This window comes from Cupressus sempervirens, chromosome 4 (genome assembly GCF_028749045.1).
Source record: "Cupressus sempervirens isolate cs-2001-9-10 chromosome 4, ASM2874904v1, whole genome shotgun sequence".
In the NCBI taxonomy this organism is placed as follows: Eukaryota; Viridiplantae; Streptophyta; class Pinopsida; order Cupressales; family Cupressaceae; genus Cupressus; species Cupressus sempervirens.
The window spans coordinates 775,375,306-775,396,506 of record NC_143121.1 but is presented as its reverse complement, the minus strand read 5'-3'; positions in this window follow the sequence as shown (position 1 = coordinate 775,396,506).

Below are 21,201 nucleotides of genomic sequence, written 5' to 3'. Positions count from 1 at the left end.
GCTTGATAACATATATCCTCTATCCAATATATTATCACCTTACTATGATAGATCTCCTTTATCTTTGATCAAAAATCTTCATTGCATTTTTTGGTCTCTACACTTTGATTCACCACCAAAACTTCACACATAATAAGATTCTCCACACACATTCATCGATACACTTACAACATTGAACTAGATCATAGACCATCCTTAAATAGATGTTTGGGTGAACCTTCTATATGTAAATGAATGATCTAAAATCAATCCTTTTTTGGTTTAGATCTTTCATTTTTTTCTAATTGGTGGATTACCTTATGTAGGGACTAATGATCTTCCTTTGAATGCATACTCACCTCCTTGATTACCTCCTCAAATTTTGAAATATGTTCCCAGCTGGATAAAAATGATTAACATAAGATTTCGTGCCATTCCAAATAAATATGTTAAACTATCTTACTTGACACTTCACATTGGCACTGAACATAAACTATTTCTTCATGCTTTTCCCTTGGCCTAAATTGTGTTGGGAATGAATTGAATAACTCAACCTCTATATTCATTAATATCAACTAATATCTCTAATAGACTCGACATATACTATTATCTTTGATAATTACTAGAGTACTCGACAACCATTAGCTCACTTGAAAGTAACTATTGCTCAACATATGACTTGGAATATTTAAAAGTCTTCATTCCTTAGCTTAGCCTATATAGGATGACTTAGTCATAGTGATGATTGAATAATCCTTCCTTATGAATGACTAATTGTTCAACATTAATAGACAACATGAATTAGGGATCAGCAACCTCCCCCTTTGACATTAGTGGCAATAAAAAGTTTTGAAATTGTGCAATACAAAATTGGAACAAAAGTACACCTACTTTGAATATAATCCATACCTTCACTCATTATATGCTGTAAATATCCTAACTTTGTACTCAATATATACATGTTCAAAACTTCAAATTTTTAAAAAACTACTTGAGAACTCTTAATCTACCCCCTTTCTTTATGCTTATTTCCCCCTTCTTTTTTTCACTTATGTTTTCTAGGGTGGGGATGTCAAACCAAACTTATCCAAAAATGGTTTTTGAATTTGAAAAATACCACTCAAATTATTATACCAATTAGTCCTCATGGACACAATTGCCAAAATCTCTAGCTCTAGTTTTACTACAAGATTCTCTAGATTGCCAGCAAATGAAAAATTTGGATCAACATGGAATAATTCATTTTCACTCTTCAAATGTATCTACACAACCTCAAGGTGAGGTGTCATCATTTCTTGTATAGAGATCAAGTTTGCTCAAATCCTACTATATTCAACAAAAACTTTGGAAGCATTTCCTATTGAAATTTAACATTAGATAAATAGGTAACACTAGAACTTGCATATGTGGATAGTGTATTTTCATTGTACTAAAATTCATCTTCTAGCTGGTCCATCCTCTCTCTAACATCATTTTTATAAGTTGAGCTATCACATAAATTTCTAAACATTCTATTACATCATTTGGAACTAGTTCCAAATTGGTCACAAGTTTAGACAACTAAACCTATCTCACAACAATCTTAATTGCTACTTTTTCCATTACTTTCTTTTCAAACTTATTCTCTAACCATTGGATCAATTTTTCATTGGCATCAATATTAGGGTCACTTATTGTCTCTACAATTTAATCATATGCTTAACAATTGGAGATTCTTATCCAAATTATCAATAAAAGAAGAATTAAGAAATATATCTTTTATATCATATTGTACCTATTTTTGTGCTGTCTTCTACTAGTGCTCTATTCTTGACTTGTCTTTCCTTGTGTGTAAATAACTCACTCAAAAATTTTATCATTTCTTCAATCAATGTTGACTTGTCCCAATCTAGTATAAATATATCTTCATCAAGGGTAATAGGCTTAGCTTGAAATGAAATAGGGGATTGGACTTTCTTCCTTTTAGTCATTTTTCTTGGAGTGTGGGAGCTTGACATAGATATTGGTATTCTTTGTGTTTGTATCTCCAAACTCAATCTTTGAACTATTGTACATGTACCCTTGGCACATTATTTCTACTCCTCAATTAGTGTGAGTTCACTAGTTGAACTCAGTTGTACTGTCTCCTTTTCACCCTCAATATGAGGTCCTAAGACATTTGGCCTCTTACTGCTAGTTGTATATTTCTCTACTTGTGCATTTCAGTTCTCTTAATCCTTATTCTCCTCTTGGGCACCCTTGCTAAAAAAATCTATCTAATTTCTTCCATCATTTTTAGGCACACTTTGCTACTCAATAGTAGCAAAATATTTTTCCTCTCCTAGGACTTAAACATTAACATCAACAATAACCATAGATGTATCAATTATATTAACCATTACCTATTGGGATTGTTTCTAATGATCAATCTTTCAATATTCCTTTATCTACACAATCAATGGCTTGGTATCCATCAATGCATCTTTAATTGATTTAGGATATTCCTCCTTTTTTGGCTCAATAGACATAGTATTATTTGATTCTTGATCACTACTAGTCACAGTTGGTAATGTATTATCTGGAGTTTCATCCTCAATGCTGACTATTTCCATCTAGTTCACACTCTCCTTAACCATCTTCTGAACCACCTCAACTAATTACTTGACATCATCATATATATCTTTCTTATAGTCTAATTCAATTTTTCCCATGTCCTTCTCATCATTATCTTCTTTCTCTTCATCCACAAGAATAAGTCCAAAAAAATTATTCCATATTATTTTTCTTTCCTGTACCACCTCTTCAATTTTAATTATCAAAATTTTATATGCCCTTCTCTTTGGCACAAACTTCTTTACATAGTCTTTGATGACTATTGACATGTGTTGTCTTCCTAAATCAGGGATAACCTATGCTAATGTAGCCTTTCGCATTTGTATTTTTATGGTTAAGGCCCATTTATACTTAGCATCTATAGTATTGTACAACTCTTCTAATAATTCCTTTCCTATCTAAATTGGTGTATACTTAAAGTTTATCATCACATCTATAACTGTTTGTTCAACTTTTTCTCTATCAACTTTTTCTAAATTTTTATACTTAGTATATTGAAATTCTGATAAACCCATTAAACTAGTTAAATTTGCACATACCTTCTTAATGTCTTGAGACTCTTTCCTTGTCACAATTTTAAATTAAATCAATTCATCTGACTCAATCAATTCAACCTCATCTTCCTCATCATCATCATGTTTAACAATCAACATTCTCCTTGGCTTCTTCTTTTGGTGGCCTTGCTTATCCCTTCTAGCATTTGATGCACTTTTCCTAGGAATTTTTCCCTTAATATGTCTTGTGATTTTCACAATTCCTTTCTTCACTAGCTTGATACCTGTGGGACTTGTTGCCTTAGATCTTTGCCTAGTCTGATGCAGAGCCACACCTTGGAAAACTTAGGAGGAATCAATCACTCAACTGAGTTGCTTCAAGGGGCATCTACAACCTTCAGGATCACGCATGATATATTATAACCACCCATTGTGATTGGAGCCAACTGTTCTTATCATTATTATTAGTATGAAAACCTAACCAGAGATACCTTAGACTCAACTCATAAGACTCCTATAACCATCAACTAGATTCAAAACTTTGAAAATAAATCCCCCCAAAAATTTCTTCTTGCTGCCTTCGGATAGACCTGCACTCAGATGTGAATAACTTTCGAACCAGAAATGATTTACTCAATCCAATTGTTGAGATTTTGCGTAACTAGGTTTCAAACAACATAAAAATTTGAGAGAAATCCAACGGTTCAAACTTGAGATATTGACCCCGCATCAGAGTACATTTCTCTGCAAAACATTGCTTCTTACTGTCTCTAGATAGGCCTGCACTCAGACATGAATAACTCTTGAACCAGATCAAAACTCTTCAATCGCTCTAGTGAAGATGGGTGTAATTAGGCCTATAATAACATATCCAAATCTCATGAAAATCCAATGGTGCATTTGGGAGATATTACCCACGCACTGAGACTAGTTTTTTGCAAACATACCAAATTTGACCCAAAACTAAAACTCTTTAATCTTTTGCACACTATCAACTTGTTTCCAGTGAGAAGATAAGAAAAATCCATTCAAAACTCAGACCATCGAAAACTTGCACAAAGACAAAATGAAAAAACATTCCATATCTCTCCAAATTCGATTTTTCTGTCTTACATAGCCGACTGGGTCTCCTTTAAAACTGATTTTCTTTTCCTAATTAAAGGATGGGAAACACTTTCTTTCTATCTAGAAAAGAAAAATGTCTTCTATCCAAAAAAAGGATAAGAATTTGAAACGTTCTTTTCCTACCAATATTATACAGTCTAAATAAAGAATATTCCAAAAAACTTCCTACTACCTATTATTGGATTCTAAAAATCATTAAACACTCCACCTACGAACTAAAAAAAACTATTCTAATTTAAGATCCACACACCTTGTCCTAGGTGGCTATATCTAGAGAGCTTATCGAACTGCTACTCTAGGTATGCCACCACATGTAGGATGTTATTACAAACTTCAAAAAATAAAAGCATTTAAAACATAACATTAAATTTCCTATTACATTTTTAACAATGTTGCCTCCTGTAGCGTTTCTCTTCTCTGCCACTGCAGCATACTCCCCTGTAGAATGAATCTCAAGTCCTCTTAAGATGATGTGTTGTAGAAATGAATCTCATTCTTCTTTCGAACTTTCCAATTTTTTTGAACTAGGATGAGAATATCTACAAGAAAAACAAAAATAATATCCAACTTTGCCACCTTGTAGCTTTGATTCTTTAATGCTGTAAATGTCACAGAAAATTCTCCAACATGATTCACTATACATGAAATCTACATCCCTGCATAAACATTATTAGAAGAAAAAATATCATCAGCATTAAGATTATTTGAGTTCTCTTTTTGAATATGAGCTTCCTTATACACCATGTAATGTGCATCATATCTATCTTCATCAATAGTAACCATAAACTTATCTGCTTCTTGACTATCAACCAGTTTCACATCTTGAATCTTAAGAATCATATTTATCTCTTCTTCTTTTATTAAACATTTATCATCATCTTGATCTTCTGTAGTAATCTCACTTTCAAATATCTCTTTCTTATTACAACTTTGCTCAAGAAAAATAACAGTATTGCACTCTTTCCTTTCTTCTTGAAGCTGAGTTTCCGTACTACCGCCATGCCTTTTCCATTCTCCCACGATGGCTGCAAATTTTTCCCATAAATTAGATTCTACTTCAGAACTTTTTGTTACACATTCCTTAGCTTCATCTTCATGCCATTCCTCTTGACATTTTTTTTCATTATGCATATTTAAGGCTTCATCAGTTGCCTCCAAAATCTTTTCCATAGGAGTACCTTCCAACATTGTACTCTTCTCTATTTTCAAAGGACATGTTACTGTTCCAACCACAAATTGTTCACACTCAAATCCCAAAGGACTTATCTCATTACTGCTCTCACCAATAGTTACTTGTTGCACTTCTTCTTTCTGCATTTTATTTTTTCTCAACTTAGCTTCATTCTCTTCAAGTTTCCTTCTCAAACTTTTTATTTCCTCTTCTATCTTGCTTAACTCTTCTCTTTGTTTTCTCATTTCTTCTTCCTCTCTTTTCTTCTTTTCTATCACTTCCACCTTCAAGTTTGAAGACTCCATCTCTGAATTTTCTTCCTCAATCTGATTTTCAGCATCATTCTGTAATTTGTCTTTGAGTACAGGAACTAGTGCAAAGAGTGGGCTCTTCTTTCCTTTCACCTCTTTCAAGAATTCTTTCTTACCCATCACCATAACTTTGGCTTCTTCGGTTTTGGATTCTTCTTGACTTGGCTCAACTAAAGGTATCAATTCAATAACCTTTCCATTCTTTGTAATGGTATACACATTCTTCACTCCATCATGATGTACCTTGAGATCATATTTCCATGGTCTGCCGAAAAGTAAATGACATGCATCCATATTAACAATATCCAACAATAATCTATCCTTATAGGCTCCAATTTGAAATTCCACCCAAGTTTGCTCTTCCACTATATTATGCTACCCTTTATTTAACCAAGATATTTTGTAAGGATATGGGTGCTGTATTCTTGGTAGCTTTAACTTTTTCACCATTTCAAGAGACACAAAATTTTCTGTAGAACCAGAGTCTACTAGTACCTTACAAACTTTTCCCCTAGATTTACAGGTAGTTCTGAAAATGGACTTCCTTTGTGGTGGTTCTTCTTTGATAGGCATTTTCAACAGTGTTCTTCTCATCATAAGTGCTTCCCCCTTTTCTGGATAACCATAACTTTCTGAATCTCCTTGTAAATCCGCTTCTTGTGCCAGGTGTATTCTCCTTTCACCATGAGTACTACAGTTTGCTTTTGCTGGACATTTGTGTGCCATATGACCTTCCTGATTATAGTTGTAGCATCTTATTGGTCCATTTGTCCTTCCTGGTGATCTTCCTCTGAAATTTGGCCTTCTACCTGTGAAACTTCCTCTGAAATTATCAAACTTATTATCTTCATTATGCATCTCCGTTTGTGGCTAAAAATTTGGACTCCTTCTGCTAAATGTACCTCTTCCTTTGAATGGTTGTCTTTCGCTGCCTCTGTTATTATTTTCTTGTCTCCTTTTGATTTTCTCTTCCACCTTCAAAGCCAACTAATAGCACTTAGCTACGGTGTTAGGACTCAGCAACTGCAACTCTTCTTGTATGTTCATCCTCAAACCATTTAGGTATCTTGCTACCTTGATACTCTCAGGTTCTGCAAATTTTGACCTTAGACTTAACTTTTGAAATTCTTTTGTATAAGTACAGACATCCATATCCCTTTGTCTAAGATTTTGCCTTTTCTGATGCAACTGTACCTCATAGTCTTTAGGGAGATACGTCTTTCTTATCATTGACACCATCTTCTTCTACGAACAAATTTTTCTTTTATCCTCCTTTACCCTTTCTTCTTGCACAAAATTCCACCATGTAAGGGCCGCTCCCTTCATTTTGGACTTGGCCAACTTAACTTGCTGCGACTTTGAAACTTTCTCACATTCAAAATGATTCTCTAAAGCTTCAATCCATTCCAACACTAATTCAGTGTCCATCTTTCCTATAAACATAGGTAACTCAACAGGTTTTCCTCCCAAAGCCTTTAAAGCTTTAAAAACTGGCTTCTCGTTCTCAGATATTCTATCTTCTTCACTATCGGGTATGTCTTCCTCTTCTTCCATTTCTTCTTTCATTTCTTTCTTTTCAACTACATTCTGCATATACTCCAACTTACTGGCTAGTTCTGCCACTATCCCCTTCAACTCTCTATTCTCTTTCTGGATAAGTTCTTCTTGCTCCTCGACTTTCTTTGCTAACTCTGCATTGGTTACCATCTTGCTTGACCCTATTGAGGAATCTTGATCAGGGGCGTTCAACATATAACTTCACAACCTACAACTCTCAAGGTCTGATACCAAAAATGATGCAGAGCCACACCTTGGAAAACTCAGGAGGAAAAAACTCACTCAACTAAGTTGCTTCAAGGGGCATCTACAACCTTCAGGATCACACACGTTATATTATAACCACCCATTGTGATTTGAACCAACTGTTCTTATCATTATTATTATTATGAAAACACAACCAGAGATAACTTAGACTCAACTAATAAGACTCCTATAACCATCCACAAGATTCAAAACTTTGAAAATAAATCCCCCAAAAAATTTCTTCTTGCTGCCTCCGAATAGACCTACACTCAGACATGAATAACTTTCAAACCCATAAATATTTACTCAATCAAACCATTCAAATTTTGTGCAACTAGGTTTCAAACAACATATAAAAATTTGAGAGAAATCCAACGGTTCAAACTTGAGATATTGACCCCGCATCAGAGTACATTTTTCTGCAAAACATTGCTTCTTGCTGTCTCTAGATAGGCCTGCACTCAGACATGAATAACTCTTGAACCAGATCAAAACTCTTCAATCGCTCTGGTGAAGATGGGCGTAATTAGACCTGTAATAACATATTTAAAGCTCATGAAAATCCAACGGTGCATTTGGGAGATATTACCCACGCACTGAAACTAATTTTCTGCAAACATACCGAATTCGACCCAAAACTAAAACTTTTTAATCTTCTACAAACTATCAACTTGTTTCGAGTGAGAAGATAAGAAAAATCCGTTCAAAACTTAGACCATCGAAAAATTGCACAAAGACAAAATGAAAAAACATTCCATATCTCTCCAAATTTGATTTTTCTGTCTTACATAGCCGACTGGCTCTCCTTTAAAACTAATTTTCTTTTCCTAATTAAAGGATGTGAAATGTTTTCTTTCTATGTAGAAAAGAAAAACGTCTTCTATCCAAAAAAAGGATAAGAATCTGAAACGTTCTTTCCTACCAATATTAGACAGTCAAAATCAGGAGTGTTCTAAAAAACTGCCTACTACCTATTATTGGATTCTAAAAATCATTAAACACTCCACCTACGAACTAAAAAAAACTATTCTAATTTAAGATCCACACACCTAGTCCTAGGTGGCTATATCTGGAGAGCTTATTGAACTGCTACTCTAGGTATGCCACCACATGTAGGATGTTATTACAAACTTCAAAAACTAAAAGCATTTAAAACATAACATTAAATTTCCTATTACATTTTCAACAATGTTGCCTCCTGTAGCGTTTCTCTTCTCTGCCACTGCAGCATAGTCACCCTCTATGGTGTGGTAGTGAGCTTGTCAATTTCTTCCTTCAAGCTTTTCTTCACTTTAGGCTCAACCAAAATAATTTCGTTTCGTTTGGTTGCCTTAGGCTCGACAACATCTAGTTCTTTTCCCTTTCCTTCCTCATCTTCACCATCACCTTCATCACTATTGAGATCTTCAACTTTTCCTTTAATAATATGTAGTGGTTCCTCTCCAAATTTTCCTTCCAAATCTTATATCATCTTCTTCCACTTTTTGTCCATCTAGGGGACCTTTGTTTGCATCACCATTTTGATTTTAGCATAGTGTCATATGTGCTAGAGGGTTCAACATTCTTATCAATCTCTTTAGCTAAATATATTGTGATGATAACTGATACTTCATTAATATTTACCTCATATTGTAGAGGTCTTAGCCATACCACTCTAGGAATAACTACCTAAACGTATGAGTAATCTGTATCAACAAAAAAACATATGTGATCATAGTATTTGTTCATGATCGACTTAGGTATTTTGAATCTGTTCTTCATATTTTGTTTGAAATCTTCAAAAAAATATCTATTATGGTTTCAACATTATCACCTATTTGATTCATGCACTCATTTATTTTCTTGGTTACTAGTCTAGTCTTATCCCAAACTACATATCCAATAGTAGGAAATAAATTCTATACATAGAGAAATATGCATATATTAAGATAACCAAACTTACAAAATGTATTTTTTGCCTTCCGTATAGCACCAAGGTTCTCTACAAGTTGGATGAGTTGTAAATCAGCCAAATCATAACTTTATTCCTTCTTAACCAATTTATATCCCATCTGAACTGCTACATATGAAACACTATTTAGTCTTCTTGATTGATAAAACTCATGAGCAATTACTCAAACTATATAATTGATCACAGGGTCCTCAACAGTAATGATTGACATACCTCAACCATTCCATTTTTCCTTTGTGTGGTTTTAAGTTAAATCCATTTCTTGACATCGAATGGTCTTCACTTGGTCCAAAATAGGGTATCCAATTATGTTGTGTATAACGTACTTTGTGATCCCAATTGGTCCATTCTCTAACCATAATTTAATGTCATGCATTCAGCTCAACATGATCATTATCCATTCAATTTTGAATACTTATGGAAATTCTAGGGCACATGTTAACCCTTTCTTAGCCACAATCTTGTTCTCATCTCTCAATCTCCCATTGTCACACAACTTGTCATAGGCATTTCTTAGCTTGAAATCACCTATCTCTCCAATCTTGTACATGTAACATGATCTAACATCACGCACCATGATCACTCTAGGTGGAATTAGAAACAACACCCCTAAAGAATCTCCTATTATTGAAATATGTAGATATGCTTTGAACTTTGTTGGAGGACATGCATTATTTCAAACAATCTATGTATTTCTATTACTAAATGCCCCCTTCTCATTCATAGATACAAATGATACCATTTTAACTATCTAGGGTTTCAAACTCAAATAAATTCACAACTCAGGTCAAATAACTTTGCACAACTTACTCATTAACTCAAAGACATACACTTGATTCTCTTCACTACTTCCCACAAATCACGTTGCAAAGCATCTAAATTCTTTTCTCTCTAAACTAAAAAGCTTGGTGAATCAGAGTGAGCTTCAAAATATACTAAATAGGTTCATATGATCAAATTGAGTCTCCATTGAATTCTTCATATGATTATTAGGTATATACTGGGTGCATCACACTTGTCTTGGCTTACTCAATAAAAATATGTGCACACACATCATTAAAAATTTCTTGGTCAGTATGAAGACTCAGTTCATACTGACATACAATTTTGGCACTTTGTCTCTACCAAATTTTCAACTCAATACCAAATATCAACATCTATCCTTATGCATGTTCTTTTCATGTGGATTTTGACATACATTCATGCAGTGTTAGGAACTAATGTATGATATAGAAATTTGAAACACAGTTCCATACATATCATGTCATTAATTTTGAGGTGGGGGAATCACCTAATTCATTGGATTGGTGATCACAACTTCTCCATTTATACTATTGCCTCCATCTGACTTCTTTCTCCATGTTTGATTCATTTCACTCCTAAATTCTTGAACATTGACATTTTCCTTTGCATTGTTTACCTCAATATTTGGTGCTAGTACTTAGTTCATATAGTCATTTATTAGATGAATGACCTTCTAATAATTAAAATATACTAGTCTAAAATTCCTCTAGTTACTAGATCTTCCTCTGAGATGTATCCTAGCATAATTTTTTGCAATGTGTCCATACTTTCCACAATGTTGACAATATACCCAACTATTGTAATCCCAATTTATGCTATTACCATTCTTAGGTGCTTTTCCTTAACCTTTCGGTGTCTAATTATTTTCTAGCTTAGATATGAAATCTTGTGACTTATGACGATACTTCTAACATGTATAATATGAACCTTCAAATCTAGAAGTAGTGTGTGCCTTATTGAATTTTGATATATACTCATGTTCTTAATGACCTTTCTTGTTAAAATGAAGCAATAACCATTGAATTTAGGTTTAGGCTTTTACTTACCATTCGTGCTCCTAGAAATGTTTTCTATATGACCTAGTTTTCCATAGAGACAACATGTAGGCTTCTTGTTCTTGGTCTTTGTATTCACATTCCCTTGTTCTCCTTGCTTTGATGATTCTCCTTTCTTAGCGCCCAATAGGAACTCAACATAGCCTAGTCTAGACATATCATGAGGTCTCCTTGGTGCATTCATCTATCCATTTAGAAATTTCATAGCCTTTTTAGAAATTTTCAATCTCTCAAAAAATTCCCTTTTAGATTTCAAATCATTCATCAATCTATCATTCTTACATTTCAAATTTCCAATCTCCAACTCTTTTCTTGAAATCTCATGATTTGCACTTAGTAACTAATTGAGCATGTCAAAATGATTATGAGCCAGCTTCTATACTTCTTTAATCCTTTCATCAAGTCTTGTAACCAACTATCTCTTATCTTCATCAACCAATGCTTTGTCATCTTTAACTTCATTTAATCTTCCTCATCCTTTTTCTTTTGTTCAATCACTTCACATAGCCTTACTACTTGTATTTTGTGTTCTCCTTTTAAAGCTTTGAATTCCTCATTCAAGGTATTTTTCCTCTCCAATAAATCTGCTACTTTTATATTAGATTTAATGGAACCTCCTTCATTAAACAATTCTTCAACAATATCTTCTTTGTCTTGGGTGTCATTTTGTTGAATTTCCAGCTCTTTCCTTATTTTCAAGGACTACCTCAATGTCTCTTTTGAGGCCTTGACTTGTTCATAAGAAAGATAAACATCAATCATCTAGTTCTCAATGATTTTTTCTAGTTTGTAGGCTTCCATTGTCAAGATATTTAACTCCCAAGTGGTTAGAGTTTTGTCAAGAGTACTATACTCTAATACCAATTATTGGAAATCTAATAGGGAAAGTGTGATATAGAGAAGGGGAGGGGTGAATCAAGATCTACACAATTTCTTTCACTTCAAATAATAAAACATATTTGATATCACCACATTAAACCCTCATTTAAACATTCATGTCATATAATGCAATGATTCACATTAACATAATATCATATCTACCTTCAAACTTCATGAATGTAAACCCATAAAAACATGACACATCAACACATCGCTTTGGTAACATGGAAAGCCTCTTATACCCACAAAATCTTCACTACTGTAGTAATAAAGTTGTACCTATTAAGGATACATTAGTTTTGTCACTCTCGGTGATCTATCATGTGAAGGGTCTTCCCTATTAAAGGCTAAAAGAGTTGCTAGGTTTTATCTTGGTTAAAGGATTTTACATCAAAATGAAGCAAGTATATTATTAGGATATTTACATAAGCCTATTAATCCTACTCATTTAAGAGATTACACCTTGAAACACTTGTTAGAATGTTTAGTACTTAATCCTTTGGTTAGCATTTCAATACTTGATAACATATATCCTCTATGCAATATAATATCAACTTATTGTGATATATTTCCTATGTCTCTTCTCAAAAATCTTCACTACACTTCTTAGTATGTAAACTCTAATTTACCTCCAAAACTTTTCATGCTATTAAAATCTCCACATACATGTGCCCATACACTTACTACATCAAATTAGTTTATAGACCCTCCTTAAATAGATGTTGGGTGAACCTTCGAGATCCAAATGAATAATCTAGAATCAATCCTTTTTCCATTTAGTCCTTGCACTTTTTTGATTGGTGGATTACCTGAATTAGGGATTAATGATCTTCCTTTGAATGCAAACAAATATTCACTTCCCTGAGTACACCCTAATTTACCTCCAAAACTTTTCATGCTATTAGAATCTCCACATGCATGTGCCCATACACTTACTACATCAAATTAGGTCATAGACCCTCCTTAAATAGATGTTTGGGTGAACCTTCGAGATCCAAATGAATAATCTAGAATCAATCCTTTTTTCCATTTAGTCCTTGCACTTTTTTGATTGGTGGATTACCTGAATTAGGGATTAATGATCACTTCCCCGATTACACACTCAATCTGCAAACAATGATTCTAGCTCTATAAAAATGATTAACATAAGATTTTGTGCCATTTCAAACAAATATGTTAAACTACATTAGTCAACACTTACTTTACACTTGCACTCGACATAAACTATTTCTTCATGCTCACCCTCAGACTGAAATATTCTTAGCATGAACTGAATAACTCAACCTCTGCATCACTTGACATCAATTGATATATCTAATAGACTTGTCATATACTATTATCTCTTATAAGCTTGAAAATCACTGGGGTACTCAATAACCATTAGCATGCTTGAAAATAACTATTGCTCAACATATGACTTGGAATATATACAACTCTTCATTCCTTAGCTCAACCCGTAAAGGATCACTCAGTTGGTATGATGATGAAATAATAATTCCTTGTGAATGACCAAGTGTTTGACACTAATAGATAATATGGCATAGGGATCAACATGGTGATTCTATACTCTCTTGGGAGTCCTTTAGAGTTGAGGATTCAACTATGGGAATTCATTTTTTAGAACTTTGGGTACTTCTCATCTTGGGGAGGGTATGCCCTTTAATTTTAGGCTTTTTATTACTTCTATGACCATCAAAGTCTTCTTTTTGGAGGCTAAGGAGGTGTTTTATTTTGGTAATGAGTTTTTTTGGATCATTTCTGACTTGGCATCTTCCTGTGGTTTGGCTATTGAATCCTTTCTTGGCCTCTTCTGGTTTCTAGTTAGATGTATATTCTTTTTCTTGCAAAACTATTTTTCTTGGTTGGTTGCACTTGTTTATGGATCCTACTGAGGTGGTTCCTATCCCTATTGAAGCAGGGAATCTTTCTTGATGTTGTTACTTCATAGGTTATGTCGTATCCCTATTTTAAAATAGAATTTTAATAATAATTAGATAATAGAATATTGTGAAATAAATAATGATAATAAATCCATATTAAAACTAATACTAAAATATAAAAATAGGAAATAATAATAATAATAATTTAATCTGTATGATCAATTAAATAATATTTAGTATAATATTTTCAATAATTAAAAAACAATAAAAATTCAATGAGTAAATAAAGAAATAAAATTAAATACAAGAGACAATATTTTAGAAAGTATGTTAACTTTCTAAATAGAATTTAATAACACAAAATAATCAACAGAAATAAGTAAGTAAATGCATAATATAACATAGAATAATATAAATTAACTAAATCTAATGAAAAGTCAAGAGATGTTTTAACAAATAGACACAACTCCTTAAAATTAAGATACAAAAGGTAGGAGAGTTTATTTTAGAGAGGGGGGAGAAAGAAGAGGAGAAGATAGGAGTTCAAAAAAGGAAAAAATGGAAGGTGAAAGTATTATGAAGAAAATAAGGAAGTGACCTTTTGAAAAGGTATCAATGATACTAAAAGGATATAGACTTTTGAAAGGGTCATAATTACAAATAGTTGTGCCTCTTAAAAAATATTGTGATTATAAAGTATTGGGATTTTTCCAAAGGATTTTAGCTATGAAGTGTTGTAACTTTTCAAAAGGATTATAACTATGAAGTGTTGTGACTTTTTGAAGGATTTGTATTATGAAAAGTATAAATTAACTAAATCTAATTTAAATTCAAGAGATGTTTGAACAAATAAACATGACTCCTTAAAATTAGGATATAAAAGGTAGTAGAACTTATTTTAGAGGGGGGAAAAGGAAGAGAAGGAGATAGGAGTTCAAAAAGGAAAAATGGAAGATGAAAGTAGTATGAAGAAAATAAGGAAGTGATTTTTTGAAAAGGTATCAATGATACTGAAAGGATGTGAACATTCAAAAGGGTCATAATTATGAATAGTTGTGGCTCTTCAAAAGTATTGTGATTATAAAGTATTGGGGCTTTTCCAAAGGATTTTAGTTATGAAGTGTTGTGACTTTTCGAAAGAATCATAACTATGAAGTGTTGTGACTTTTTGAAGGATTCTTATTATGAAAGGTTGTCACTCTTGGAAAAGAAGAAGGTAGCAAAGGTATGCTTATGGATACTACTTGTTTAATTATATATATGAATTTATTTATATTAGTGAATCATACTTGTAGATAGTACTATGTTAGCTCATGGGGTTAACAATAGGGATATTAATGAGACTTGAAGCATGGAGCATGTGAGATATTAAGATCTCCATTTTCTTCCATGTTCAAGAATCATTGTGGACTCGAAGCTAGAGCATGTGAAATATTAAAATCTCCTTTGTTTTCCATGGCTGAGTATCAATGTGCTAGAATATTCTAATGTTTTCAACATATTCTTATGTTGTTGGCCTTGGATAGAGGATAACCATCCAAGAAGAATCTTAAGGGGTGCACTCTTAGGAAGACAATGAGGTAGCTATGAGGTAGGAAGCTTGATCTAGAGATTTCCTAAAGATTGGGGTTGAATTAGAGGGTAGGATAATATATTTAGTTTTGTTATTGCTGTTATTCTAACCATTATTTTGTAGGTATTACTTATCCCAAAAAAACCCTAATAGTGGGGACATTATACATTAGGCTTTCCTTTTTTCTTTTCACCTTTCCATTTCATCTTTTAGAGGGGACAACCATTCCTTTTTAGTTGGATGTAGGATTTTGGATAGTGGTTATCAATGGATGTTTGTTGTCTTCTCTATTAAGTGATAGAAAGTATTTCAAGTTGAATGTGGTTTGGGGTGCAGCAAAAAAAACGTGTGTAGTTGTATATGGTTCAGGCTGATGGTCAAAGTCAGGGGAAATTGTCTTAATCTCAAGTATGGTGTTGAGAGACATTTAGCTTCAGATTGATTCTTGATGATCAAATTTTTAAGGCTGATGATGATCATGCTCATGAATACCATGTATAAACCTAATGATACAAGGATTTTTCCTTGTGATTTTTCTCTTGGGTAGCACGTGTCTTGTTGATTTTTTAAATGTCTATTTTGGAGATTGTTTCTAGTTTGGGGCAGTTGGTTTTTAGTGACTTATCTATTGTAGCAATCTACTAGGGTAGAGTTCAAGATAACTCTTAAAATATGCATGTAAATGGTTTTGTGCCCCCTTCAAAACTTATTTGTTATCTTTTGGTAGCCAACTCCTCATTCACCAATGTCTCTGTTGGCTATAATTTGCTTGTCTTGTCTTGGGCTGCTAGAATAGTTTTGTAATATCAATGACACAGTTTCATTTTGATGGGGCTGTATATCCCCTCTAAAATCTACTTGTATTTGGACCCCTTAAAACCATTTTTACTCTAATTGAAAAATTTTGTTTGCAATCTTTAACAATATTATTAATCCTCCTAATTGACGGAGGACAAAACTTTGAAACATTAAAATATATGTATTAAATCAATTTTAAGCCATATTTTTCCCATACATTTACCCATGGCCATTTTTATTCCAATATAGACAAAAAAATATGAAACAAAGATAGTACTCATAAAGTAAATAAATTTATCTATCTAAAAAGTGAATGCAATTAAGATGATGTACTGAAGGCCTAGTTGAGGGTTCTAAATGTGTTCTTGTGCTATGTCATCCTTGGAAGCATGTAGATTTTTTTAATGCCTACCTATTTAATCTACTAAATAACTCTTATCATAATATGAAGTTTGATTTTTCTTTTTGGTTGTTTCAATATAATGAAGAATCTATGTTCAAAAATAATGGACTGGAAGGCCTTAATTAGGTGTATATTCCAATATAGTCTTACCATCAACCCAACTCATCATGTGAACTTAAGTTTAGTTGTAACTCCTTCTTCCTTATACAATGAAATATTTGTAACTTGGCCACCCAAGATCTACTTCCCCTTCCTTTTACTTGGGCTCCAAGTTGAATTTGATTCCTTCTTACAAGACTACCAACTCTACATCAGCTAGTATGGTTCTTCTCACTATGGAGACTCCCAAAGAAAAATTGAAAGCAAAAAAATGTAATTTTTTTCTATTTAAATTACAATTTAGAGCCCTATTATGATTATGTCTCATAGACCAAATATATTGAGGGTTCATTTAGTGACAACTCTAGGTCCTCTAAGAAGACTATCTCCCCTAATTTTGATTTCTCATACCAATGTTCTCCATCCACTTATCCTTAGATTATAATAATATTAATGAAATTCTATTTTGTAAACCTAATCAAGCATAAGACATCCTTTGTTGTAAGCCTTGAAAAACTATAAATTAAATATGTAGGACTTTTAACACCCAATAAAGATCTTGGAATGGAAATAAAAAACTTCAAACTAAAAATTAAAATGATTAAATTAATAAAGAAAATAGGGAGGTCCCCATGAGAAATATCAAGGTGTTGATTGACTACTATAAAGACTAGGTGAAGAGTATGATACTCACTATTTAGGTCTCACAAAAGGAGACGTAGTAGAAAACTACATAGAAGAAGAAGAAAAGAAGGAAGGTAATTCTATCTTCACCTCATGAGAGCCTTGTATGTCACCTACCAAGACCCTTATATTTCAATCCAAAAAAAAAAAAAAAAGGTGCGTCGATGGATTATATTCTCTTTTGTCTAGGTAATTCTTAGCTGATTATTACTATGTTGTATTTTTTTATAGTGTTCTAATCTTAATGTTCAATTAGAGTTCACCACTTTTGCTCCAAATCTTTGCACTTTTGTTTTCTTTGCGTAAAGTGCCTTGTCAGTTTATTATAAAAAATAAATAGCTATAATATTATTGAAGTTTAATCATTGTGAATTGCACTCTTAGGATAAATCAATAGTTCAACATAATCTACACAATTATCTTTTTAATCTACGTTTATTCAAACACAATATAGGCTAAAGGTTTTTAAAAAGTTTGCAAGCAAATGAGCTTAAGTTTGGAGGAAACTTCATGATTAAGGGTAGTCAAGCTAGAGTAGTATTAAAATGAGTGACCTCCCAAGAGTGTAAGTGCTCCATCTCTATGAATATGAGCTAGATACAATGAATGTTAAATAGTCCATTCGTTCCCCAAAAAAATAAAGATTTTTCTGAACTAATATTCACAAAACATAGACCAATAAGTTTAGTTAAAAACTATATATTACATATATCACAATTTAATTTTCTATAAAAAATATCTTTTATTTATCAAATATTACATTTAATTAAAAATTGACCAAAACATGCATTTCGTGAACACTTATGAAAAACCAACATTGAAACATAAACAAAAGTGTAGGTCAATGAGGAAAACATAAAATGAAGCAAATTTTAAATTTGTAAAAGAACAAGCATTGAATCACTGATTTATTCCTCTATCCATTTGCTTTCCATTTGCTTTGGTAAGCTATTCTTTGATAAGAGAAAAGAATGACTAGCACTTGATTATCAATATTATCTTTTCGTGGTGTCATCACCTTTCTAAAGCCATGACTAGAGCTCTTCTAGTGATTGCACGTCCACAATAACACATGCACATGAAAGAATAACACAACATAACTTATTACAAAACCTTGAAAAAAATGTAACGAAAATAGAGAGCATTGGTCTGATTACTAATTGATCTCTCACATTTATTATTTAATTTTTACGGGATTCGTTGTGTATAAAGAAAGATTTCTATAGATAAAGACTAGTTATCTCTATAGATAATTATTTTTTCATAATACCGCCTATTGATTTCATCATCATTCTCTTCAATTCCATTGTCTCCATCTGAAAAATAGATGGGCTGGTTACTCCATTGTCCATTGTTTTCTGCAAGCCTTACATATGGAGATGATTCAGGCTCAGAAAATCATATAAGAAAAAAGAGAAAGAAGAAGAATTTTGAACATGATAAGCATGCGATTAAAACTAATTCGCAAAATGCATGGGAAAGATTTGTAGAAAAACCTAATGTCTTTGCTATTTCATTAACTGGTTTTGAAAAATCATCTGTTATAAAATTGGTTTTTGATGATCTGTGTTTTGAATCTATAATAAGTTGAGACTCCTATCAATCAAAAACTTCCACGAATGCTATTATAGAGATTTCTAGTAGAGCTCATATAGAATTTGGATGGCAATATAAACTGAGAGGAGTGTTTACCATTTCTATGTATGGATGGTGCGTGAGTTGACTATTAGGGTTTTATCTTCCAGAAGTTCCTCTGCTCCCAATAAATTAAAAAGATGAATTTTTCATATCAGAAGAATATTTTAATCGAGCTATGTGGTGGTTCCCCGAATCCTTTCGGTACCACAAATAAAATAAATGCAGTGGGTTACTATTCCAGCTAAAGATCATTTCTCCTCTCATTTTTTAATCCCATGGCGTGGGAGATGCCTGAATCAGTTTTGACAAAGGAGGGAAAATTGAGGAAGGTTTTAGCGCCAGAAACAGTAACACGAATAGAAAATAGCTGCCTCAAAATAGTGTTGACTTATCATGATGATTTTTAGGCTGTCATTTAATTTTATTTAGTAGTTGATATTACCTCATTTATTGTTTTATTTATGTTATCATCTTTATTCAATTGGATATAGAATCAACATCTAAGTCATTATTAGTACTATTTATGTTATTCTTTTCATAATTCAATTGGACGTGGAATCAATAGTAATATTGTTAGTCCTCCTACAAGAATAAGTCTTCATGTGATTCCAATTCAAAATAGAAAACAATTTTTTCACTAATATGTAATGCATGCTTACTTATCAAGTTAGTTTTCTAATTTTCTTTTTATTTTATTTAGTAGAAAATATTATCATTTATAATCATTTTTATTTTTTATTTTATTTCATTTTAATAGAGGATCAATATGACATACAAGGTTTTTTTTTGTCTCATACAGAAGCATATCTTAATATGAATCATATTCAAAATAGAAAATATCTACCTAAAAAAAGATGTGGTAGATAAGTGCTTGATTTCTTATGAAACCAATTTTCTAATTTTATTTTATTTAATAGAAGGTTTTATATCATTTATAGCATCACTTTTGTTACTCAAAATAGGAAATCGCTGCCTCAAGAAGGCCATGGCAATAAATATCTACTTTCCTATCAAGTTAGATGTTGCTCAATGGCACTCTCCTTCTACCCATTCCCATCTTTCTTATTTTCCATCTCATCAATTCTCCCCTCTCAAGCCTTGCATTTCAAGTTCAACAACTTCATAGAGTGAAAGGTCCATTTATCCATCCTTAGAGAATACAGGGAGATAACTTTAGTAGTTTCCAACACTCCATGGGGAGGATCGACAATTAGGTCTATAATGTCATATTCAGAAAGTTTCACATTAAGCTCATCTTCATCGACAACTTGGAGAATAGGAATTGTTGCCTTCCTCATTTCTTTCACTTCCTAGAAAGCTTTACCCCTTTTTCTCAAACTAACAATCTATACCCTTCCTCACACTATCAGAAAGGGAAATATACACATCATGGTTAATTGACTCATCATAATCTACTAACCTAATGACTTCTCTAGGTTCTTCATCATCTACACTATTCTTCTGAGACCCCTTATCATTTTCCTTGGTAGTAGGAGAGGTTCTCATCTCTTCTTGGTTGATTTGGGTACCTTTTTCTTTATCCAACAAGGAAAATAATCATTTTACATAGAACTTGGAAAAGTAGGAGACTCCATGCCACCTTTGAACATTCTTTTAATTGATTCAAAAATTTCTTCCTCCTTTGAAATAGTTGTTTCCATCTTCACTTTCCCTCAACCCACTTTCTCTTTCTATTCTTCATAGTCACTATTTTCCTCATTATCTGAAACCAATTCTACATTGATTTTAGTTATGTTTTTTTTTTAAAATCTAGGCCCAAGGGTTTCTAGCCCTAATCACCCTAAAATTCTTTTCCCCTTCCCTATTTTTTCTCCCAAGGTCATCTTTTTATCACTTTGGTCATCAATTTTCATTGGGAGTGGGTCAAATTTTTTTTTCCGCATAACTATGAATCCACCTCATCAATCCCTCATGCATGATAGGTTTCTTAGGATTATACCT